This window comes from Gopherus flavomarginatus, chromosome 6, assembly GCF_025201925.1.
Source record: "Gopherus flavomarginatus isolate rGopFla2 chromosome 6, rGopFla2.mat.asm, whole genome shotgun sequence".
Lineage (NCBI taxonomy): Eukaryota > Metazoa > Chordata > Testudines > Testudinidae > Gopherus > Gopherus flavomarginatus.
This window is the reverse complement of record NC_066622.1, coordinates 112,046,069-112,073,176: the sequence shown is the minus strand read 5'-3', so window position 1 is coordinate 112,073,176 and position 27,108 is coordinate 112,046,069.

The following is a 27,108-nucleotide window of genomic DNA, read 5'->3' as shown; positions in this document are numbered from 1 at the left end:
CGAAGCTGGTCTCCTTCCCCGGTTTGCTCTCGCATTCCCCGAACCCCCGAGCAAGCAGGTCTCCTTCCCTGCGGTTTGCAGGGGGGTTCGGAGAACGCGAGAGCAAACCGCGGCGAAGCTGGTCTCCTTCCCCGGTTTGCTCTCGCGTTCCCCGAACCCCCCTTGAAGCTGCCCAACAGCGCTGCAGTGTGGCCACATCTAACACCACTTGCAGCGCTGGTTGCTGTAAGTGTGGCCACTCTGCAGCGCTGGCCCTATACAGCTGTACTAATACAGCTGTAACAACCAGCGCTGCAAAATTGTAGATGTAGACATACCCTTTAATTCTGTGCCACGGGGATATTTATCATTGGAAGTGACCAGAACAACAAACTTGCTAGAAGCCAGGTTCCAAAGTACAATCTCCTTGCAGCCTCCCTGATCAGAAAGGGCTTCAGAGCAGCAAGGGATGATGAATGGGGCTATTGGAATTATGATTAGTCACTGAGCGAACTGCTGTTGTGCAGTAAAAATCCCTAACAGTTTATGGTTATGTGGAACACTGGCACTTCCCCTGAAGAGCTTATTAAATGGAGAACTAAATTTAGATGGTGTTGCTTGAGTAATACTGTTTGTAACAGCATATTCAATGTCTCCATGTGCACTCCTTGGACCAAATTCACCCCTAGTGTAACTCCATTGAAGTCAGAGTACCTCAGGAATAAATTGGCCCTTGTTGCTTTAAGGAGAATGTGTGCTCCAGCATGGGACTGAGTGATGTCAGCCACGCATGGCAGCACGAGAATGCCATTTGAACGCCTGTGTGTGTCTAACTAGAGCAGAAAGCACCCATGACGTTTATATACATTGCAGTTTGTATGTCACAGTTGCTGAAAAGAGTAGTTGAGTAATTGTGTTTAATCAATGGAGTGAAGAAATGAGTTAGCAGCTTTCATTTTTAAATTGCAGGGTAACTGCCAAGCAGTCCCAAATGTCGGGTTTAGACATGGTTATCTACAGTGATTCATTGGTGCCTCTGTGGAGAACAGAGTTTCTGCCTGGGGAGGCATAGCAGGGTAATTTGTGGTTTCAATGCGAGTTTCCAGCAACACAGAAAATAGGCAGCAAGAATATGAACATATAGTTTCAGGAAAGAACAATTCAAGCTCTAGAGTATAGGAGTCCTGTAGGCTTTCAAAAGGCAAATTATGGTTGCTAGCACACTTATTTTGGAGGGCCAGGTGACTGAACTCCATTAGTCTAAATGTTTTTCCACCTTTCCTACTTACCCTCTGTCATGGTATAACCCCCACTCTGAACCTTAGCGTCCAAAAGATGGAGTACCAGCATGAATCCCCCTAAGCTTAATTACTAGCTTAGATCTTGTAGTGCTGCCACCAACCAGGACTTGCAGTGCCTGGTACACTCTGGTCCCCCCCAAAATCTTCTCAGACAACCCCAAGACCCAGACTCCCTCGATCTTACACAAGGGAAGTAAACCCTTTCCCCCACCATTGCCTCTCCCAGGCTTTCCCTCCCTGGGTTACCCTGGAAGATCATTGTGATTCAAACTCCTTGAATCTTAAAACAGAGAGGAATGCACCTTCCCCCCTCCTCTTTTCCCCTCCCTAAGAGGTAATACAGGTTCAAGCTCCGTGAATCTAAAACAGAGGAATTCCACCTTTCCCACGCCCTTCTCTCTCCCTGTATCCCACCAATTCCCTGGTGAGTACAGACTCAATTCCCTTGAGCCTCAACAAGGGGAAAAAATCAATCAGGTCTTAAAAAGAAAAGCTTTTAATAAAAGAAAGAAAAAAGTAAAAGTTGTCTCTGTAATTAAGATGGTAAAGGTTACAGGGTTTTTCAGCTTATAGACACTAGAGAGAAGCCTTCCCCCCAGCACAAATACAAATTAAACTCCTTCCAGCAAAATACACATTTGCAAATAAAGAAAACAATCCAAAAGACTAAACCGCCTTTCTACTTGTACTTACTATTTGAACAGAAAATTAGAGAGCCTGTAGGTGTGTCTGGTCACTCTCAGAACCCAGAGAGAACAACAGACAAACAAACAACACAAAACAAAGACTTCCCTCCACCGAGATTTGAAAGTATCTTGTCTTCTGATTGGTCCTCTGGTCAGGTGGTCCAGGTTCACTACTTGTAACCCTTTACAGGTAAAAGAGACATTAACCCTTAACTATCTGTTTATGACATCCTCACATCTATTTTTTTTCTGTCAAGCTCCGTCACTTCTCACTCTTCCTTCCATACATGCTTTCTTGTCCACCCAGGAAATATTAAAGGCTAGAACTTCCCAAAACACAGCCTAGGGCAGAATAAAAAAAGTGGATATTCTAATTCTGTGTGTGTGCATGAGGGAGAGAGAGAGCTCTACTATGCTCTGTATCTTTCTGGACAAGAATTTGAGAACTTGCCTTGTGGGGCAGTTCCAGGATGGGACATCTGTCAGATCAGTTATATGTTTAACATAGAGAAGATTATTCAAGGGATTGTATTAGGCTGAAAAGGCTGGTCAATCTAAATCAATCCTATTTGATTTTGCAAATAGTCTGTGTATGCTTCAGCTAGATGCATTTTCTTATGAACTGAAATAAATGATATGAAACTCTGAAATGTCTCAGAGTGAAAATACTGTACCCTGCAGTCCTGAAGGGTACAATATTTTTTGTCACCAATACCAGAAATGGGAGAATGTGGTTGTTTATATGATAAACCTTTGATCTGGGATGCTTGGAAAATACTCAGCCAGTATAGCTGATGGAACTGGGAATCATAGGATTTTAGGGCTAATGCAAAAATGTATGGACAAATTATCTAATGTCCTCTGCCATCACCCCATCTTGCTCTGTAATCCCTAAGAAAGGTCATTATGGGTTGGTTACCAGGGAGACTGCCTCTTTCCTCATGTTATACTACCATAGTTTCAGCTACGTGAGGCATCCAGCCAGGAGCTCTCTCAGATTAGGCCTAAGGGGGCTGCTGGCAGGGAATCTTTCATGAAGGTCCCTGGATTAGAATATGCTACCCTCCTTCCTCTGCTATAACCCAGATTTGTTAGCCTTCAGAATGTCCTGAAAAACCGAGACTTTTGGGATGGGGTAATTTGATTGCTGTGGGGGGTTTATTCATGGAGAATACGATCATCTCAGTGGGGTGTTAATGGACAGTTTATTTGGTTTTGTTCTTCAAGCATTTTAAGGATTGTGTAGGTTTTAGTTCTTTCTCGTGGGCTATGATACATGCATAAAATGGAAAATAATAGAACAAAGCATATCTAGGAACTGAAGGAAATGGTGTTGGTAATTCAGGCACTGGAACTTCCTCCCAGAGTCAGCATTGAACCAGTGTCCCATACACAGGTGACTGTATTCAGGAGGCAGCCATGCTGGTCCCTTCTTTGTTACATAGTACTTGCTACTCAAATAAAATAGCATTGTCACCCTTAGGGTACGTCTTCACTACCCGCCGTATTGGCGGGTAGCAATTGATTGCTCGGGGATCGATATATCGCGTCTCATCTAGACACGATATATCGATCCCCATGAGACACGATATATCGATCCTCGAACACGCTTATATCGATTCCGTAACTTCACCAACCCGAACGGAGTTGCAGAATCGACAGGGGGAGCCACGGACATCGATCCTGCGCCTTGAGGACAGTGAGTAATTTGATCTTAGATACTTCGACTTGAGCTACATTATTCACGTAGCTGAAGTTGCGTATCTAAGATCGATTTTCCCCCGTAGTGTAGACCAGCCCTCAGAGGGAGTTTTTGTTTAACCTTGACTGAGCTTTACTTTATGCTATTTATTATATACCTACGCCTTGAAAATCAAAACAACAAAGATGGCAATCTCCCTCTCCCTACTAACGCTGTATGCTTGGGGGTTCTCCTAATTACATAAACCATTGGGTTCAACATATTACAGCACAAAAGACTGGTCTTCTCACCTTTCACATCAACCATCCCTTTGTTGTGGTGCAGAGTGTGATGCTTTCCCAGTGTGCCCAGGGTTGCAAGGTCCCTCGCTTTCACCTGCCCTTAGCATGCAGAAGCCTTGTCTGTGCCTGCTGGAGGTCAGCTCCCTGGTTCCCCAGGTCTGATGTCCCTCTGCAGGTTAGTGATAGGCATGCTCCCACCCTGAACCCTCCAAGCATTCCCATGCCCCTGTTGCACTGGGCACTCACAGAATTCACAGAACCACTGCTCCCAAAGGAACAGTGTCCACCCTGCTTGCCACCTATACCTTAGATCTCTACTCCTCTTAATGCAAGGCACTTAGCGATGTATATAGGGAAAAACATGTAAAACAAAGTATAGAGATTTGAGAAGTAGCAAGTACAAATTCTGAAAAACAAATGATAACACAAAAAATTAAATTTTAACACATTCTAGAGCCTTTACTTAATTAACAAGATACTTTTCTGCCTATGCAGTTTAGCTCACTCAAATGTTTTGCAGTGTTTTCCAGCCAGGTTGACTGTGATCCTTTCGTAAGAAAGAACACACTGGCAGTTCATCTCCTCCATGAAGGATCCAGGGTATGCTCAGTGCTCCCAGTTATACCCCAGAAATCTATTGTCTTTACTCATAAATAGGTGCCCCACCCCAGGTGGTTTGTTTTTTCCTGCCACTTTCCCCATTCTGTAGTTTCTCACTCCTTTGATTAGCATCAGTCTCAGTAGTGCAAATAGGACTCCATTGTGATACATACAATGCACAATAGATCCTTGACCAGACAGAGAGAGATAAGTCTCCTACTCCCTGTTGGAAGAGAACCAGTGCAAGGCCTGTTACCCCTGGTGACTTGCTTTAACTTTAAGGCTTCAGGAACATCATTTCCAGTAATAGATACATAATTTCTTAAATATTACCCGTGCATACATTTCACAATGACGATGATGACCAGTAAGCCCGCTGGCTTTTGGGAAAGGCCTTACAGGCCACCATTTGGTGAATTATTATGCATATTCCTTCCCCAGGGGATGCCTGTAAAACTGCATCCATCCAATCTATTGGCATCGAGTGGTCCCTGGTCACCCAGTATTCATATAACTGCATTCCACTTGAAATGGTGACATTTTAGCTTATCTCTGAGGCCTACGATTTTTAAACTGCTTGTAGTTCAGGTAATTATGTGCACAAATGGCCAGTTAGACAAGTAAGAGGGAAATGATCAAGAGGTTGCTTCATTCTTCACTCTCAGTTCCTTTCTCCTTTCTGTGCATCAAAGTGGAGTAGGAGATATCAAATAAGGTCCCACTAGACTGCGAGATGTGAAAATAACTTAAAATGTGATCCTAAAGTGGCTTTTATAGTGTGACAGTGTAATCCACTGGTCAGTGTGTCTTATGTGTCCCCCTTTTGCCCCATCCACAGAGGATGTAAATCTGTTACAGCTCTCAGCCTGAGAACCTGCCTCTTTGGCTCAAGCTGTGAGGACTCCTACTTTCACTTGTGGAAGGCTTCAGTTACAGTATCAGCCAAGATGGCAGCCACTACAACAGTGTCTTAGAACATCTCCCAGGACTGGGAGAATGCACCTAGGCTGGAGATATTTTTCATTACTAGGGAAGATGCAAATTCCAGTTTCCACTCAGAGTTTGGAGCATTTCCCCTCATTGTGTAAGGTAAGAGCTGTGAAGACACTTTTTTTCAGATAGCATGACACAGGGTCATCCACGAGAAGGACTCAGAGGGTACGTCTTCACTACCCGCCGTATCGGCGGGTAGCAATCGATTGCTCAGGGATCGATATATCGCGTCTCATCTAGACGCGATATATTGATCCTCGAACGTGCTTATATCGATTCCGTAACTCCACCAACCCGAATGGAGTTGCAGAATCGACAGGGGGAGCCACGGACATCGATCCCGCGCCATGAGGACAGTGAGTAATTCGATCTTAGATACTTTGACTTCAGCTATGTTATTCTGGTTATTATGGTTGGGAGATGTTCGGGAGATCTCCACGCCGGAATTTAACCTTGAGAGGGAAGTAAACAAAGTAAGAGGGGATACAGCCATGGACAGAAGAATTGGCATAAGGAGGAAGGGTAGTGTAGATAACAGACTAACAGGTGATGTTGGTGGTAGAATGTCCGTGCCTAACAGGGTACAGAATGTGAGTGAAGCCAAACAGCAAAAATTAAGATGTCTGTACACTAATGCAAGGAGCCTAGGGAACAAAATGGAGGAACTAGAGCTACTGGTGCAGGAAGTGAAACCAGATATTATAGGGATAACAGAAACGTGGTGGAATAGTAGTCATGACTGGAGTACAGGTATTGAAGGCTATGTGCTGTTTAGGAAAGACAGAAATAAAGGCAAAGGTGGTGGAGTAGCATTGTACATCAATGAGGAGGTTAACTGTAAAGAAATAAGAAGTGATGGAATGGACAAGACAGAGTCTGTCTGGGCAAAAATCACACTGGGAAAGAAAGCTACTAGAGCATCCCCTGAGATAGTGCCTGGGGTGTGCTACAGACCGCCGGGATCTGATTTGGATATGGATAGAGACCTCTTTAATGTTTTTAAGGAAGTAAACACTAATGGGAAATGTGTGATCATGGGAGACTTTAACTTCCCAGATATAGACTGGAGTACAAGTGCTAGCAAGAATAGTAGGGCTCAGATTTTTCTGGATGTGATAGCTGATGGATTCCTTCACCAAGTAGTTGAAGAACCGACAAGAGGGGATGCCATTTTAGATTTGGTTTTGGTGAGCAGTGAGGACCTCATAGAAGAAATGGTTGTAGGGGACAGCCTTGGTTCGAGTGATCATGAGCTAATTCGGTTCAAACTAGATGGAAGGATAAACAAAAATAGATCTGGGACTAGGGTTTTTGATTTCAAAAGGGCTAACTTTAAAGAATTAAGGAAATTAGTTAGAGAAGTGGATTGGACTGAAGAACTTGTGGATCTAAATGCGGAAGAGGCCTGGAATTACTTTAAGTCGCAGCTGCAGAAACTATCAGAAGCCTGCATCCCAAGAAAGGGGAAAAAAAACATAGGCAGGAGTTGTAGACCAAGCTGGAAGAGCAAGCATCTCAGAGAGGTGATTAAGAAAAAGCAGAAAGCCTACAAGGAGTGGAAGAAGGGTGGGATTAGCAAGGAAAGCTACCTTAGTGAGGTCAGAACATGTAGGGATAAAGTGAGAAAGGCTAAAAGCCAAGTAGAGTTGAACCTTGCAAAGGGAATTAAAACCAATAGTAAAAAGTTCTATAGCCATATAAATAAGAAGAAAACAAAGAAAGAAGTGGGACTGCTACACACTGAGGATGGAAAGGAGGTTAAGGATAACCTAGGCATGGCCCAATATCTAAATAAGTACTTTGCCTCAGTCTTTAATAAGGCTAATGGGGAGCTTAGGGGTAATGGAAGGATGACAAATGGGAATGAGGATATGGAGGTAGATATTACCACGTCTGAGGTAGAAGCCATACTTGAACAGCTTAATGGGACAAAATCGGAGGGCCCGGACAATCTTCATCCGAGAATATTAAAGGAACTGGCGCATGAAATTGCAAGCCCGTTAGCGAGAATTTTTAATGAATCAGTAAACTCAGGGGTTGTACCGTACGACTGGAGAATTGCTAACGTAGTTCCTATCTTTAAGAAAAGGAGAAAGAGTGATCCGAGTAACTATAGGCCTGTTAGTTTGACATCTGTAGTATGCAAGGTCTTGGAAAAAATTTTGAAGGAGAAAGTTGTTAAGGATATTGAGGTCAATGGTAATTGGGACAAAGTACAACATGGTTTTACTAAAGGTAGATCATGCCAAACCAACCTGATCTCCTTCTTTGAGAAGGTGACAGACTATTTAGACAAAGGAAATGTGGTAGACCTAATTTACCTCGATTTCAGTAAGGCATTTGACACGGTTCCACATGCGGAATTATTAGTCAAATTGGAAAAGATGGGGATCAATATGAGAATTGAAAGGTGGATAAGGAACTGGTTAAAGGGGAGACTACAACGGGTCATACTGAAGGGTGAACTGTCAGGCTGGAAGGAGGTTACTAGTGGAGTTCCTCAAGGATCGGTTCTGGGACCAATCTTATTTAACCTTTTTATTACCGACCTTGGCACAAAAAGCGGGAATGTGCTAATAAAGTTCGCGGATGACACGAAGCTGGGGGGTATTGCTAACACGGAGAAGGACTGCGATATCATACAGAAAGATCTGGACGACCTTGTAAACTGGAGTAATAGTAATAGGATGAAATTTAATAGTGAAAAGTGCAAGGTCATGCACTTAGGGATTAATAATAAGAACTTTAGATATAGATTGGGGACGCATCAGTTGGAAGCAACAGAGGAGGAGAAGGACCTTGAGGTATTGGTAGATCACAGGATGACTATGAGCCGCCAATGTGATATGGCCGTTAAAAAAGCTAATGCGGTTTTAAGATGCCTTAGGTGAGGTATTTCCAGCAAAGATAAGGAGGTGTTAGTACTGTTATATAAGGCGCTGGTGAGACCCCACCTGGAATACTGTGTGCAGTTCTGGTCTCCCATGTTTAAGAAGGATGAATTCAAACTGGAACAGGTTCAAAGACGGGCTACTAGGATGATCCGAGGAATGGAAAACCTGTCATATGAAAGAAGACTCAAAGAGCTTGGCTTGTTTAGTCTAGCCAAAAGAAGGCTGAGGGGGGATATGCTTGCTCTTTATAAATATATCAGAGGGATAAATATTAGGGAGGGAGAGGAATTATTTAAGCTTAGTACCAATGTAGACACAAGAACGAATGGGTATAAACTGGACACTAGGAAGTTTAGACTTGAAATTAGATGAAGGTTTCTGACCATTAGAGGAGTGAAGTTCTGGAACAGCCTTCCAAGGGGAGTAGTGGGGGCAAAAGACATATCTGGCTTTAAGATTAAGCTTGATAAGTTTGTGGAAGGGATGGTATGATGGGAGAGCCTAACTTTGGCAATTGATCTCTGATTATCGCCAGATAAGTATGCTCAGTGGTTGGTGATGGGATGTTGGATGGGATGGGATCTGAGTTACTGCAGAGAATTCTTTCCTGAGTGCTGGCTGGTGAGTCTTCCCCACATGCTCAGGGTTTAGCGGATCACCATATTTGGGGTCGGGAAGGAATTTTCCTCCAGGGCAGATTGGCAGAGGCCCTGGAGGTTTTTCACCTTCCCCTGAAGTGTGGGGCATGGGTCACTTGCTGGTGGATTCTCTGCAGCTTGAGGTCTTCAGACCACAGTTTGAAGACTTCAATAACTCAGGCATAGGTTAGGGGTTTGTTATAGAAATTGATGGGTAGGGTTCTGTGCAGGGGGTCGGACTAGTTGATCACATTGGTCCCTTCTGACCCTAGAATCTATGAATCTATGAATCTATAAGATCGATTTTCCCCCGTAGTGTAGACCAGCCCAGAGACATTATGGGGAATAAGGCCATGTAACTACTGACTTGGCTGGCTGGATAGATAGAAGGCCCAGGAGGCAGTGTTTTAAAGAATGTATGTTGGAATAGTTCACGCTGAGCACCTTGACAATTAACTTCTTGATACTTGCTTTGGTTTGAAGCCTAAATGCTAAGGAAATGATTTCAGTAATTTTTTCAATCAGTCAAAGTGCTGACCATTCATTGTTTGTTTGCATGACAGACCTGTTCTTCTGAACTTTGGACCCATTTGCAGGCTACTTACAGCCTTTATAAAACCCTGAAGCAATTGTTGGTTGGACACATCATTGTATGAAGTATATAAAAGGAACAAATGAATACTAAAGTATTTTAACTTTATTACATTTGATGACTTAGCAAACATTCTCCTCTTGAGTGGCAGTGGAATGTTTCACAGCTTGTAGGTGATTAAAGCTGGTGCTGAGTTACAGGAAGGTGTGACTAAAGTACAGTTTTGAGTAATGGCTGACAGCTGGGATCAACGATCAAATCCAACCACCACCAGAGCAAATCAAATATGCCTTGGACACACAGGAAGTCTTATCTTGCAGATTTTAAGCACCTTAAATTCTAAACCGACTATACAATTCCACTGGGGAAATACCCACTAGAGATCTTGCCAACGTAATCTGGTTAGGACAAAAATAAGTTTTTAAATACAAATCCTTTCACCTTTCGCAAAATAAGAAGTGGATCGTGATCTGTTGGACTGGAATCAGAGAGCCAGTGTTCCTGGACAAACTGTTATTGACAAGACACCAGTGGAACAGAGAACGTGGGGGAGTTTGGATGAGTTGCTCTCAGTCAATGCAGAGAGAGCAGTCCACAAATTTACAGTTTCACTGATTCAACTTAACCTCCATTCAGCTTCACTCACTGCAAATGAAACAAAGCCCTTTATTAGGAATGGGGAAATGAGCACATACCTTAATCTAAAAATTTGCTGAGTTGTACCAATAAGAATTAGTACAAATAGGTAACCCTTTTGTATTTTAAATTGCTTTGAAAAAGTCTCAATAGTGTGATGCACAGCACATGCCTGCTAACTTCTTTCTGATCACAATACAGGGCAGTTAAAAGCACCCTTGTGACTGGTGATTGGCTAAGATTGAAACATAGCAGCTGCTGTATTGACCAAAGGCCCAACACCATAAACAAGTTCTATAAGATATATGTAACTCCTAACATGAGTATACCTGCCTATTGAAAATCTCCTATCACTGGGTTGCTCTGATTACATAGAGAAATCCAGTGATTACAAAGCTGTGGAGATGTCAGCAAATTGCACTAAGTACCACAGGGCTACAAATGTGTGAGAAAGTGTAATAGATATGTACTAGCCCTTTGATCTTAAGGGAACCCTCCTCTGAGCTAATCCCAGGGAAGAAAATTCATTACTTTGGCTTTTGCTACAGTGGAGCATCCGGCTGGGCCTTGTTGATTTGTCAGCTAGGGTTTTTGTGGGTGTGGCTGGAAAGGAAACTCAGAGAGCAGCTAGGCAGCTCCCAAGAAACGCTTCTAGTGTAGAATTTAGGAAGAGAACTCCTGAGGTGTGTTTTGAACTATTTGTTTTTTATGGTGATTGCAGCTGCTAAAGATTATAACCAGTAGCAGCCCAATAATTGAGATAGAGAGGCCCAGAGTGGGTTTTATGTTTTGTAGGGTTTGTTTTAGTGATAATCAGGCCAACCCTAGGACAGCTCAAAGATCAACACAGAGGAGGGACAAGGATCCATAACAGTTGTTTGCACTGAATTTGGTGAATTCATAGTAAGACTTTTCTCTGCCCAAGTTTTGCAGGTTGAAGGGTGTAGCTATTCAGGTTAAACTCCCAAATTGCACAAAGTGCTGTTTTCTAGATAGCTAACGACTATGCATTGCCATGCAGGTAATCCATGTTCAGTCCTGAGCTCAGCTTATCAATTGTAAGATGGTAGAAGTGTGGGATGTTGTACCATGCCTGGTGGTTTAATATATGATGAAATGTTTGATTTCAAACCAAACAAAGCCAACAGAGTGAATGATGAGGCTAACATTCTAGCCTTCTCACATTCTTGTGGAAAAATATAAGGCATATCACTACAAGTGAAGGACAAAGTGCAACACTCTCAGCCAGTCACCCTCATTGGCTTGTGTTGGGTGAGGTTGTGGGTCAATATTTTATAAGCATTCACCTTTGCAATTCAATTTTACATGTGCATGATGTATCCTGTGAGATAAGTATAAGTAAAAAATGAACTCTGCTTGGAAGTAGATGCAGCACAGTGTTGGGAGGGTGGGTGTGATATTTTGGTTTGGCCAAGGGATATTTTTCAAAACATAATGTATTGTTTTGAGTAAACAAGATATAAAGCAAATGGTTTAAAATATGTCACTGAAATATCCATAGAGTCAAATTTAACCTGTGTATGGCAAAGCCAGTTCTCAAAATAAAACAACACATCTCCTTATCTCTAAATGTTTCTTATGAATTGAAAGTTAAATTCAGCCCTGTGCAGAGAGACTTTGCCTGACTTCTGCACCAAGCCAGCTAGTGGGACTTAAGTGCTGTCCAAAGCCTTGTGCAGTAAGTCTGCAGAAGAGTGGAACTCACCCTGAGGCCCTAAAGCATTTCAGGCACCATCTAGACATACAAACAAGTACAGTGCCTGCCCCAGAGAGCTTACAATCTAAACAATGTAATGAAGGAAGGGGCACAGCAGTGAGATGATGCAGTTATTCAGTAAAGGTCTGTGTGCAGCACAGTTGGATATTTGAAAATGACAAATAAAAGAGAGCTCCTGGAATTGCGTCTATTGATTCACATTTTGTGAGCATCCTGATAGAAGTGGGTCTTAAGTAGGAATTTGGATGTAGGTGGTGACTAGCTGAATCAGTTCACAGAGGCTGATGGAAAAGGCACAGAGACGTTTGTGAGAGAAGCAGACAAAGTGCCGGCAAGGCTGGCATTACTAGTGGACTAGAGGTGTGAGAAGCAATAGTGAAATAAGAGTAAGTCAGATAAGCAGGGCCTGGAGGAAAAGGTGCTGGAATTTGATGCAACGGAGAAGGTTTCGAAGAGTGGAGTGATGTTGCCAGATTGACAGGCAAAGACGATGATCTTGCCAGTAACAACTGTATGGACTGAAGGGGAGCAAGATGGGTGTAAGGAAGGCCAAAAAAAGGAGGGTGCAGTAGTCATGAGGGGAAATTACTTTAAAATCCTATTTCTTGAGAGCCAAGACTGGGTTTAATCCCTGTGGTATTGTTCCATTGTGCTGTTACTGCCCCTAAAGACTATTTGCCTCTTGCCTCCCACCTGCCCCTGCCTGCCTCCCCAATTATCTAAACCTAGCCTATTTCACTCTTGCATGGTTCTCCTAAAGTCTCTGAATTTTTAATGATTATTTTGTTTACATTTTAAATACACTTGTATGGGACCTTTCACACTGAATGTACAAGAATCCTGCACTCTCAGTTTGGCATAGGGTACCCATTCCTCAGTACCCTGCCTGCTTACAAGAATGGAGGTGTGATAGATAACACAATGACAGGTGCTTTAGGAATGCAGAGGATGATATTGTGCATGAGGCCTAGGCATCGCTTAAGTTCTGGTTAAACTCTCAACATAAGAACAGCCATACTGGGTCAGACTGAAGGTCCATCTAGCCCAGTATCCTGACTACCGACAGTGGCCAATGCCAGGTGCGCCAGAGGGAATGAACAGAACAGGTAATCTTCAAGTGATCCATCCCCTGTCGTCCATTCCCAGCTTCTGGCAAACAGAGGCTAGGGACACCATCCCTGCCCATCCTGGCTAATAGCCATTGATGAACCTATCCTCCATGAATTTAGGAGGGCTCAATAGGGCTTATGTGTAACTTGTTCATCAACCGTGTGCTGGCCATCTGCACAGGGGTGAATTTTACTGAGACAGAGTGAAAGGCTACTGATGTACCTATGAGTACCTACTCCTGCTCTTAGAACAAAGCTAGCTCTAATTTTAGCCCAGCTACCCTTGAATGTTTCCCTTTAGTGTTAACCAGTTATGGATTGCTTGGATATTTTAGCACATCTAGCACAGAAAGTAAAATGTAACACAGCTTTTTAGAAGGGCAATGAACTGCCTTTGTGTTAGCAAGGACCTGCCTTCAAGAAAAAAAGAACAGGAGTGCTTGTGGCACCTTAGAGACTAACAAATTTATTTGAGCATAAGCGTTCGTGGGCTACAGCCCACTTCATCAGATGCATGTAGTGGAAAATACAGTAGGAAGTTATATATATACACAGAGAACATCTTCCTACTGTATTTTCCACTACATGCATCTGATGAAGTGGGCTGTAGCCCACGAACGCTTATGCTCAAATAAATTTGTTAGTCTCTAAGGTGCCACAAGTACTCCTGTTCTTTTTGCAGATACAGACTAACATGGCTGCTACTCTGAAACCTGCCTTCAAGAGATTTGTTTGAACTTTTAGAAGAACAAATCTACTGAGCATGAAACTTTAAAAATGCAATTTTTTTTCTGTTAGATGTTTTTATTCTTTTGTTTAATGTTCACATTTGTTACTGGAGGAAGGACAAAATGGAAACCCTGTGACTGAAGTTGCTTACTGCACAACCTTTGGCATGATACATGGGTTTGGGCTGCTCATTTCTGCCGTATATCAATGCATAATACCTAGTTTGGAGTCTGCCAGCAAGACTGTACTTTCCCTAGCAACTCTGCTTCCAGCCTGAGATATACTGTAGATGCTCCCTTCTCTTAAGAAATGCATTTGCCCTTCAATTGCACACACTGGTTTTCTGATAACTAGAGTTAAACCCATGTATTGAGAGGATATTAAACTCTTCTAAGAGCAGGAAGGAACTGGAAAATATTTGAAAGCAGTTCATTTCCACACTACAGCCAAAATTAAGACAAGTAGGGGAACTGTATTAAAATGGTTGCTAAGGAAAAAGACAATCTTTTCTCCTGGAGCTCTGGCAACTCCAAGTTTATCTGTTGAGTTGATATAGCTGGGAGTAAAGCAACCCATTTTCCTCAAGATTATATACAGGAAATTCAGAACTATCAACCAGAGGTTTCTTATTAAACTCATAAGAGCTTATGATATAAAGCTATTTGAGGTGAGGGGGAAAAAAGGGGAATATCTTCCACAGTAATATACGGGGGACTATTTTTTAATTCTAAATCTGAGTGCTAATTCATCTCTGAACCAATACATCAATTTAATTTCAATGGGCTTTTCTCTGGTAGTTAATGCACTTTGTTGCAATTAACAGCAAACTATTGTGCCAATGCCTAAGGAACTACTTTGATACCATTAGTCTGTGCTATGCTGTGTCAGTGGCTGCTGCTTTGAGCCACCAGAACCTTTTTACAGCTTTCTTGTAATGGACAGTTATTTTATTTATGTCTGTAATATATTAAGCCTGGGATTTTCAAAGGCGCCTAAAGAAATTGGTGCTCATATCTCATTGAAATTCCTGGGAATTGGGCACCTGACTTTCTCATGCCCTGGTCCAGCAAACAGTTATGCAAGTGTTTAACTTTGCTACTGTGAGTAGTTCCCACTGAAATCAGTGGGATCACTCATGATATTAAAGTTAAGAATAGGTGTAACTGTTCACAGGATTGGGGCCTCAGGCTCCTTTGAAAATCCCAGCCTAGATGCTTATGGCCAGATATCAGTAGTAGCTATTATGTTATAAATCTTCTATCACAGTGAGTCATCCTGGGTTGGCACTTGATGATATGTGATCCTTGTGTAAATGTGGGAGCCTGATGCTTGCAAACGAGCCAAATATAATTTGAAATACACCCCAGTTTCTGCAAACCAAGCAGTAATAATGAACACTGTGAACATGATTACCAGAATCTGAGATTGCCTAGGGCACTCCCCAATTTAGGCCATGTCCGGACTCAGCAAATAGGTTGTATATTAAAACAAGTTAGCTAACATAAATAAACAAACAAAATGCTAAATAGGACTTTGCACCTAGACAGTGCAAGTTGTGCTTAAAAAAATGTTAACTGGTCATGGTTAACTCTAGGCTCTTCACCATCAATCAGCTAACATATTGTTTCAAAACCACTTTTGCCAAAATCCAAACTCTGACAAAACAAAATGGAGTGGGAGAAAAGGAAATCAAACTGATTTAGATCAGGATTCTGGATTGGAGTGAGACCTGCTAAACAAAGGTCCAGACCATCAGCTCATATAGGTCAGTGCGGCCAATACAGCTATAAAGATTTTTGTGTAAACTCCATCTATATGGGGTACAAAGTCCTGCTTTAAAATGTGTTAGCTAACTTGACCTGTTTTGCTAGTTTAGACATGGCTGTGGAGTCTAATACATCTGGGTCTGTATGTTCCCAATGCAGGGCCTTCCATGCTGGCACTCGCTTCCCCATTGGTTCAACGAAACCTGAATTTGTTGACCTTTGGAGTCCATTATAAGGACGGGTCTCTGCCTGAGATGAAGATGATGGAGGATTTCTAAGGAGCTGTCTGCCAGAAAGTAAGGCTAATTTATGTGTAGTCTAACTATGTCTACCTTATTTGCTGTACCTGCACACAGAGCAGGTGATGAGCACATTTCACAAGTCTAAGGGATGGTGTCTCTAGTCTCTGTTTGCCAGAAGGTGGGAATGGGTGACTGGATGGATCACTTGACGATTACCTGTTCTGTTCATTCCCTCTGAAGCATTGTCATTGGCTACTGTCAGAAGACAGGATACTGGATTAGCTGGAACATTGATCTGACCCAGTATGGGAGTTCTTAAGAATAAACTCAGGAAATCTCAGTGAACTGACAACCCAAAGATTTGCTGAGGGACTCCAGTGAATAGACTTATTGTTTGCTGAAAAGGGAAGTATTTTTTTCTTCTTCAGCAAATCCACAGTTTGCACAGTTTTAGCCTCCCCCAAAATAGCCAAAATGAAGCCCATGATTTCTATATTAGTTTGATTGGTGATCTTGGATGTGTGCCTCATAGGCTTCCTGACTCCCTGCCGCCATCTACCCTCCATTTACCAAATAACAACACTTCCTTCTAGGTGAGGTTTCCGGTTTCTCTGGGTTTATTATTTTTAAAATAAAGTGGACTTTTGATTTGGCAACCAAGATCTGCTTTTATTTATTTTTCATTTTAGTTTTACCTAGGGGCCCTCACATAAAGTTACATGTGTCAATTGCTTGATTCTTTGTTGCACTGAAAAGGAGGATGGGATATATTGACAACTAGTAATATGGAAATCTATCTTCTAACTGGGAGGGAGAAGAATACTGCTTGGCCTTTTAGAACTAAACTGTCTGCTAAAGGGGACCTGCAGAGGAATTAAAATGGGTGTATGCTCACTTTTGCTGCTTTATGGTACATGAAGAGCTATTGTTTCCTCTTTATAAAAAAAAAAAATCTGCTTTTTTCCCATTAGGTGATAGGGTTTTGTCTGCCCCGTAATTCTGTGTAGAAATTATAACATGACGAGATGAAATCTGAGCAACTGAGAACAGATGAGATTTTTGGTTGGACTGTTTAAAACATTTTGGCTTTTGTTAGCACCTATTAAGCTCCAATGCTTTAAAACACTTGGGAGAAAGAGAGCCTTTGTTAAAGATGCAATAGTCCTACCCCTGCAGCTAAGGGGTAAAATAGCTGCCAGTCTATAGCTGAGACTTCCTGCAGGCTCTTTAGTAGTTGTAGTTCAGTTGTCTCATAGACCCATTTTCTTCCATGGTCCAGGTTCCTCCACTGGGCTAATTTAATAATGAACTGCCTCCCCTTTCCAAGACCAAGTGCCATTTGGGAGATGTAGTCCAACCAGGGATCCCAGCCTATAAAAGAGAATGGAAGCACAAAGCACCCAAACTACAGCTTCCATGAGGCATAGGGTAAGACTTTTGAATCAGAATATTTTGGATTTTGGCTAAAATATTTCAGAATTCAAATTTTTGCCAAATAATCAAACTTGTCTCTTTAAACTTTTTTTTTTAATTTAGAGGGAAAAGCCCACTTTCCTACCAGTTCTAGTAATTATTATGTTTACTCCAGCCATTAAGTTAAATACAATGGCATGTCTCCACCCTCTAACATACCGAAAGAAAGTTGAATACCATTCTGCAATTGATTAAATGGAGAAAAATATGGTGTAGAGTGGTCTGCAAAATTATGCTAAAGATCTGCATTACTTTTGAAAACAAGGACCACATGCATTTAGAGATTAAAGGCCTCCCCATTGTCCCTTTCTGACAAAGCTGAAAGAGTTATCTAATGATAGTCAGATGATACAAGTATATTTGGATAGCTATAGTATGCCTTGGTTCAGGACTTCAGCAATGGTAATGCATTAGCAGTTGCACTGAATGCCCTTTTCGATGTAATCCCTCTTCATTTCCAAGCCATTTCTGTACCATATATGTCAGTTATGTTGTATTAATGAGCTCCCCTCCCAGCCATCAGTTTAAAGAGCTCCTCTAACAAGAAAATAAACTGTGAGTAAACGAGATGGTGCCATTACAACTCTCTCTCTCATGCAGTATTGCTCCATGCTCTGCTTTCTTACAAGGGGTATAACTGTGTTCAGATGTGCCTCAGAGAACAAATTCATTGGAGCCTCTCCTTCTCCGGGTCCTCCTGCCCCTTTTGTCACATGCTCAGAATGTCCTTCTCAACCCACACCATCCTCACCTTATCCTCCGTGCTTGTCCTCAATACCTCTCTATCCTCTCCACCTCCTCCAACCCCTAAATCCTTGATGACCCTCTGTTCTCCTCTCCTTTGTGACATAATCTGATTAAAATATGACCATGTAGATCATTGTTGCTGCCACTATTACATAATTGCAACAAATCTCATACAAAGAATGTCAAGTAAGGTGTCAATATAAACATTATGAGTTGCTGAATATGATTATGCTGTTTGTATACATGTATCATTTTTGTATCTGAAGTTATGAATACTAATTATGTACCTGTATTTCAAATGTTTGCTCATGTGGTAACACCCACAAGGTATTTAGTCTGCACATCTTGAGGGAATATTCAAGGTTAACATCAAGGAACACTTAACTCACAGTGATCATGGAGGACACTCATCCACACTTGATGGACTTGCCTGTGAACCTTCTAACTAGAATATAGGTGATGGCTTCTACTATGACTAAGCAAAGCATGCATGGACATGTGACTTGCCCATGTGACTCCAAACACCATCTTGTTCCCTGTAACTTTCCACAGTGAGAACAATGGGTTTCCCTTCACTTGGCAGAGGCTATAAAAGGCCCTGGAAACAGCTCCATTTTGCCTCTTTCCTGCTCAAACCTCTGGACTCTGGATTTATACTAACGGGAGCGTTCTGACCAAAGGACTGAGGACTTCTAATGATTTGGAAGCAACCAAAGACTTGACTTTATTCCATCACTGCTACAAGCCTGATCCCAGAACTTTGCAATTGTTGTATGTATTTGATTCCTTAACCAATTTTAACTCTCACCTTTTTTCTTCTTTTAATAAGTAAGCCTTTAGATTTTCAATACTAAAGGACTGGCAACAGCATGATTATTGGGTAAGATCTGAGTTATATATTGACCTGGGTATGTGGCTGGTCCTTTGAGATCAGAAGAACCTTTTGTTTGATGAAACTGGTATTAAATAACCACTCATCATTATGTCTAGTGTCTGGGTGCTGAATCCAGGACTGGAATACCTAAGAAGGCTGCATTTCTGACTTTGTTAGCCAGTGTGGTGAGACAGAAGTTTAATTTTGTTGCTAGTTTGGTATATCTCATAGAAGAATAACCACCAGTTTTGGGGGTTTGTCTGCCCTTTTTCTCAGCAGCTTGTCCTGAATTTGTTGTTCTGTTGTGACCTACGGTGGCATGGTGACATCCTTACTATCATCTCTGGTGGCGCTGCTCACTTTAACTGGTAGCAGTATCCTCCTGCCAACCATTTCTTGCCTCAGGAGGGTAACTGCCCTTCTGTATGCACTACTTCCAGCATCAGCCAGCAGGGAGATGGGCAAGGCCTTTGTTTAATTTTAAGCACATGCGTAAGTCCCATTGAAGTTAATAAGACTTAAGCACGTATCTAAGTGCTTTGCTGAATCAGGGCTAAAAAGAGCTGGCTTTTGGAGCCTGACTCACTCCTACACCAAGAGTAGCTCCTGCAAGGCCCCCAGGACTCATGGACTCCCGACACTGCTGGATTTACACAAATATTTCGGACTCTTCCCCTCTCCATTATATTTCTATCTATTTTTATGCCCTTCCCACCTGGTGAACAATTTGTATTCCCCAAAACTGATAATAGCTATTGCAGGGCAGGGTTATTTTACTTTAATTTCCTCTGCCTGCCATATCTTCATTAGCAATTTATCTGTCTGTCTGTACGTGGACCTTTCCTCCACTTCTTTCTCCCAAATTATCATGTGATAATGAGACCCGCGGGAGGGCAACCAGCTTACAGCTTTCCTGGGTGCTGTGTCTCTCCAAATACATTGTCTGAGCTTTTCGGTGATGCTTTGCCTCCAGTGTGTTTACTGTCTCTTCTCTGTTGCAGGATGCGTTTGAGTCCCTACTGGGTAGAGGGAATTGTGGTTTTTGCCTCTCAAAAGACGTGTCTTGGAGAAGTGAAGAGTGATTTCAGGGAAGTGCTCTACATCTTCTTCTTAAAAACCAGTTGCCTTAGCTAGTTAAATAATAATACTTAGAGTGCTTTTCATCTGCAGTGCTTTATGCTCATTAAGACTTGCTACACCCCTGAAGAACAGGTGCAGTAGCTATCACTGCCCTCATTTGACAGATGTGAAAATGGAGACAGAGCAGTTAAATGACTTACCCAAGCCTTTGGATGGAGATGGTACCAGGGATCATAACTAAGAAGTTCCTAGCTGCCACATCTGTGCTCAGACCAGAGGGAGGGCCCTGATTGCAGAGCTCCATGAAGCTGTATGGGTGAGTATTGTTTCTTCCTTTCTCAGACATCAGTTATTTTTAATATGGAAGGTTGTATTGCTATGTGAGGGTATGGGTCAGGATTGTGCCCTTCAGTTTGCTTGCAGCGTTCAACTGGTAATGGTAAGTGGCACCACTGCAAATAGCCTCCTTGTTCATTAATAATTACCTGCCATATTGAGGGGATATTGGCTTCTCTGTGAATATGTGGCTGTGAAGTTTTATCTGTGCTTTCCTTAGGCTGATGAGCTATCTTTTCCATTATTCTGTTCTTCCTTGCCAGGTTTTGTACCTACAGTTCCGTGTGCATTTTAGATCGTGTTGTTTCTGGAGAAGTATACCATGGAGTGGGAATCCAGAGCTAGGGCCCCGTGTGGTAAATCAGGGCTGTGATTTTTACATGAGCAATTAGTCCTTGTTCAAGCTCGGAGGAGAGGTGGAGGCAAAAGGGTTTGAAAGAATCTGGGCTTTGAAGGCATCTGTAGGTTTGTTTTGTTTGTTTGAGGAATTAAACAGCTGAGACTACCTATACAGTGAGGTTATTTCTGGTCACTTGTTGTTCCCCGCTTCACCCTCTATCCCCAACTATCCCCCCTCCCCCCCAAAAAAAACCCTTAGCCAAATCCAAACTCTGACAAAACAAAATGGAGTGGGAGAAAGGAAATCAAACTGATTTAGATCAGGATTCTGGATTGGAGTGAGACCTGCCAAACAAAGGTCCAGACCATCAGCTCATATAGGTCAGTGCGGTCAATACAGCTATAAAGATTTTTAGCTCAGCTGAGACTCTGACCCAGCTGTGTTAGAGAGAAGTGGGGAGGTGGCTCTGAAGAAGGTAGGTCTAGGAGAACAGAGCCACCTTGGTTCCTTTATAATTCCTTTAAATTCATTTTGAAGTTATTTTTCAGGAATCCATTAAAAGTGATGGCTGCTGAGAAAACTGGGAAAAACATCAAAGCTTAACTTAAAGTTGCATAGGAACTTTATATCCATTTAAATATCAGAACTGAAATGCCTGAGCCAAATACTTGTCAGCTGGAAGCTGTGTTTTTTCTGGGGCTTTTTAATGTACTTATGAAATGTAAATACTACATCAAGCTGGCAAAATTCCCAACACGCAACTTGAAATCCTTACAGTGAACAACAGTAGTAAGGGAGAGATTGTTTGCCAGTGGTTAGAGATCAGGACAGGGAACTGCTGCCTTGATACTCCAGTGATGGGAAATCCTCTAAATGTCACAAAGAGAGATCTAGTTATATTGCTAGTTGTGACACTGACTGCCTATATGGCCTTACACAATCATTTAATTTCTTTGTGCCTCAACTTCCCCATCTTCAAAATGGGAATAATATCGCTTACCTACCTCACTGGTGTGTTTTGAGTCTTAAGTAGTCTTTGTAAAGTACTTTGGTATAAAACTCTTATTATAATAATAAATGATTAATTGAGCCTTACTCTGAGAACTTACATTTTAGCAAAAAGTTACCAGACCTGGAAAAAATTGATGAATAAACTTTAATTCAGATCCTGCAAACTGTTCTGAATGGGCAGACCCTTGCACCTACACAGACCAGCTGATGAGATTGGGTTAAAGACACTTCTGTCACTGAAATGGTGCCATCATGAAGGTGGAACACAGTAGTTGTTGAACAGCATACAGCTACACTGCACGATGAATAGGGCAAGGATCAAATAATGTGTTTATAAGACACTCTAGTTACCATGTCTGCCTTCTGTGCCTGAGTGTTAAGGACCAGGATGTAGGCAGTCTGGCCTAGTAGTCAGAGCAGGAGTCATGTCTAGTTGGCAAAGCAGCCATCCTGGTTGGTGAATAAAGCTAAGGGTCAGCACCAGAGTCAAATGCCAATTACCAGAGTCCAGGGTCAGACCAGAGGCAGAGTAAGGAATCAAAACTGAGGGTCAGATATCAAATGCCAGGGCCAAAGGTCAAGCTAGAGTCCGAGTTGGAGGCCAGGGTCAGAGCTAGGACTGGTAACTGATGGTGGAAGCGAGGTAAGGGCAGGAACTGGAGGAGAAGCAGGGAACAAGGATGGAACAGGAGCAAAGGCAGAGGTGAAGTGGAAGCCAGGAGCAGAGCAGAATCAAGAACAGGGTTGGGTGCAGGAGGCAGTGCAAGCAGGGTCCAATGCAGCCATGACAGGAAATCACTTTGTTGCTCAGACAACTTTCTGTGCTGCCTCCTGGCTTAAACAATGTGGTTGGACCAAAGAGAGGAGCCTCGGCAATCCTCCAATCAGAGCTCCAGTGAATGGTGCTTTGGCTGAGGCTCTAGTCCTATTAGTTGTTTGGCCTAGCAGTTAGGTTTCAGCAGACATTGGGCAGAGGCGAGGATGTGGTGGCTGTCTGCAAACTCCTAGGCCTGGGTTCAAGACCTGGGACATCACACTGAGCTGCAGTAGGAAATAAAATGGGATGCTACTAGGGGATAGCTTCATTGAAAGGAACCAAGAGAGGCCAAATACCAACCTCCATGGACTGAGCTACTCTCAATGTCTCCTTGCAGGTGGTGATGATTCCATATTTCAGCCAACAAATGTTGATCAGAAGGTGCTGTGTGTGGAATCTGACTTGTGTTGATGAGCTATTTCTCAAGGAACTCCTTGTGTGAATCAGCTCAGTTCATTAAAGTGTGTAAGGTTGTCACACTCAGGCTCACAATGACTCTCTTTCAGACAATTCCCTGATGCCTTTCAGCTGTCAGACATGGCAAAGGAAACATGGCAAACATTTTGGTATTACAAGTGCTATATAGTATTAGGAGCTGTGCAGCATAAGCAGATACTACTCTGGGAGCTTGTAGCCATTTTTACTTTAGAGAAGATACTAAAAAATGTTAACTGTGAACCCGCTATGGATAGCAGCCAAAACAGGTGAGCTTAAAATAGGCTCCAACATAACAGAAAATGTGTCATTGACAAGTGAGATTTACAGCAACAGCTGAACCTCTGAGGGTTTTCTCACTGCAGCGGGAAGTGGAATATGCATGCAAATGAAGCTATTGTAAAGATAAGCAGGACCTAAAATTAAGAATATATTCAATGTTACTGATTCACACAGTGAGTGTGGGAGGAAAAGGCAGTTAAAAGTGTTTATTCTGAAACCATTACTGACTGTTTCATAGGTCACCAGTAAGATTATCTCTTCAAACCAGGAGTGATGTCTGTATAAGCACAACCACAAATATAAAGGTCAAGTCTGGCAAACATTTCCAAAACTGGGAATAGCTCTAGCATCAAAACCATCCAAGTGTACAGTTTGCAGTGGGAGGAATATTCCATTTATTACTGAAACATGAATTGTGAATTTCCACAGTAATACAAGACAATCATTAGACTGGGGGGCTTTCATTATGAAGGCAGAACAATCTCTCCCATCTGGATCCAGAATTTAACAGCATTTATTTTGTTAAATGTCTTGCTTTTCAACATTCACTTTAGTTATTTACTCAGTCTAAAGCTCATGTTTAAGGTCCAGATCTTGCTATCCTGCTGCTGTTGAAGCCATGGTAAAGCTCCCACTAACTTCAGTGGAAATATCCCTCTATTTCCCTAAGGCTGAATAGGATGCTGTTACGTGCAAGGTCTTGAAATCATATTATCTAACACCAGTTGGCTATATCAGTCAAATATTTGGCTGCTAGTGATAGTGCTGTGATGAAGGTGGCAAATACTTTTAACTGCTAAACTCAGGAAGATGTTCTGTCTGTTGGGTGAGGAACAATCCAGGCACTCTGATTGGAGAGAACAAGCCATGTACCCCATCATAGACCCCTAATAATTCACCCAGGACAGCATTCTGAAATGTATGGGGCTTAGTGTCCTTTAGGAGCCTTCCTAGAGACTCCATTCCCACCTGCAAAGGGAATTATAGTGACTCTTCTAATTAGCAAAGAGGAGCTGGATGCTGGCAACAGGAAAGTGGGGAAACTTTTTCTTCCCTGCCCCAGTGGTTTGAACTTAAACAAATATAACCTGTGTTTAATAACGTCTCAGGTTGCGAGATGCTTGTCCATTGGCTTTCCTTCCTACCACACCTATCTTGAACCATTGCGACAGAGTGGTCCAGAAACAGTAAAATTTAACATTTTAGAAAACTAAATGGCACTATTGTCCTTAATCTATGCGCAGAATAAGCAGTTAAGGTTCAGAGTAAGGGAAGTGGGTTTTATTCTTGGCTCTGCAATACACTTTCTGTGTGAACTTAGGCAAGTAACTTAAGCCCTCCCTGCCTCCATTTCCTCACCAGCAAAATAATAATACTTACTTTGTAGGATTGTTGTGGGGCTTGATTCATTTCATTGTTGTGGTAGCAATAGGAGCCCATCATGGACAAGAAACCGTTATACTAAGGCAGTGTACAAACAGAGAACAAAGATGTGCTACCTGTCCTAAAGCCCTGGCAAGCTCATGTGTGTAAAGTGCTTTGAGATACTCCAGTGGAAGGTGCAATAGAAATACAAAGTATAGTTATTGCATTTTGAGGAATGTATTGGAATTTCAACTATCAATCACTTGAAGAGTATGTGAGTGTGGGGGCGGTTTCCTGGTTCTGCTTGCAGGCTGTCGGGCTCTGTACTGAAGCGCGCAATCTGGAGAGCAGCAATCAGTCTGGAAAAAGCCAGCCTAGAACAAGGTGGAGTAGATTGTGCCTCTCTTTATTTGGAAGCAGCCTGCTTTATCTCTCTATTTTTGGTGACTGTTATCATTCTGAATTCTAAGAATGAAAATAGTGTTCTTATGTTTTTTATAATCTTTTTAGAGGGTTGCAACATAACATTATCTGTTTGTATGCCATAAACATGACAATTATTACCTAAGAGAAGGCATTACAGATGCTCAGTTTGATATGGAAGCATGGATATAGTAGTCATTTTAGGAAAAGGTAGGTAGGGAGTGATTCAGAATCATGCCACTCCAGTGGCAGTACTGGAAGGAATTGTGCCTAAAAGAGAGCAATATACAGACTACATGGCCTTCCTCCTCCTTTCCCTTCTGCCCCTCTTTAGGGTGAAAGTGCTCTGCTCCTGAGGGCACATCAAGGAAGCAGTCCCTGCATCCCTGTTGAGCAAGTGGATGAGCAATGGGCTATGGGGGAAAGGCTTCTTATATCTCCCTCATGTGCATGGGACAGGAGCAACCAATCTTCCATTTGTCCAGCACTCCCTACATACTGCAGTGTCAGACAATATGGTGCCATGTGATGTAACAGGAGTCTGAGATAGTTCTCATATATTTGATCTCCACTTGATTTAATTTGCGCAGACACAGAGTCCATCCAGTTCCTCTGCAAAAAGTTTGAATGTTTTGAGTCAGTTGCAACATCATATCCCTTAAATGTTGAAAAACATGCTGAAAATCACATTACTGAAAATCAGATTACTAACACACATCCTCTAAACACCTTCAGCATGTTGGCTTTGCCTGAACAGAAAATGTGAAGGAAAAAACTCTTCTTCCATGGCAGTACTAAAAACTGGGGCTGGTGTTGCGTATATGAAAGACAGAGAAGGCTGGTGGGTTTGACATTGTCTACCCAGATCTCTTCTAAATATGGAACATGGATATATTTTTCTCTCAGAACACTGCAGTCACTCAATATTATTTGGCTTTAAAATTGCCAGGTGAAACATGGGAATTGGAGAAGAGAACGTGGTTTGGTGTGTGGATTTTTTTAAAAATTTGCAAGTAGACAAAACTATTAGTTTTATCTTATGCTGCAACCAGTCTCCTTTGTTGCTGGTTTCAGTTACACATTACATTCAGTTCTGTATTTGTGGTGGAGGAGCACCCAGTTCACTCTGTTTTCATCATAGTGTGACAGGTCAGCAACAGATATTCCTAAAATATGCATATTTTATAGAGATTTAAAAAAAGATAAATATGAGCAAAACCTGCAGATCTAGAATTCTGTAAGACATTTTCCAGTTGTATCTTGGCAATGTGCATGACATTGCATCTAAAGAATCATTGGAAGACTGAAACTGAAGCTCAGATTTCATAGCTGTAGCAACCTGAACTGACCTGTAGACTTAACTAGATATTCTACTTTCAAGGACATCACTCTAAAGGTAAAAAAAGTAGAAGATACATTTGCTTCAGCTATGGCAAATTTACTTCTGTTATGATTAATCATCATTGTTAATACCATATGTAAGTAAAACAAAATGCAAATGCTCACATGCTTATTTTTACATGAGTAGTGCCACTGAACTCAAAGCTATGGGTGTGTGTGCTAGGGTATACAAACCACACATTGGGCAATAAAGGGTTAAGGAGCTGCTCTGGGCTCAGCCATCCCCACCACCCTGCAAGAAATGCACAAACTGGAGGAAGAGTTAAAAGGAAGCAGACCAGGTCACTTGGGGGTAGACCAGGGAAGAGAGAGGACCTCTACCTTGCAGCTCCTGGGGAAGGCAGGATGTCTCCCTCGAAGGGCTGAGGGAAGGGAGGACCCTGCTTCTGTTTATACCCGGAAAGGGAGGAGTCTCCCACTCTCTCATACTAACCTAGTTTATTTGTGTTGATTCCCCATGTTCTGTTTATGGGCTACCCCTGAAGGAGAGAGACTAGGAACTGACCTGGCAGGAGGGCCAAGGCACAAGAGGAGGCAGCCACTGCCCCAAGAGGGTGAGAACTGTCACACCATGCTCACCTGTGAAGAGGTGCCAGGTGGTGAACAGCCACCCTTCACAGACTCCTGTGATAGACTGC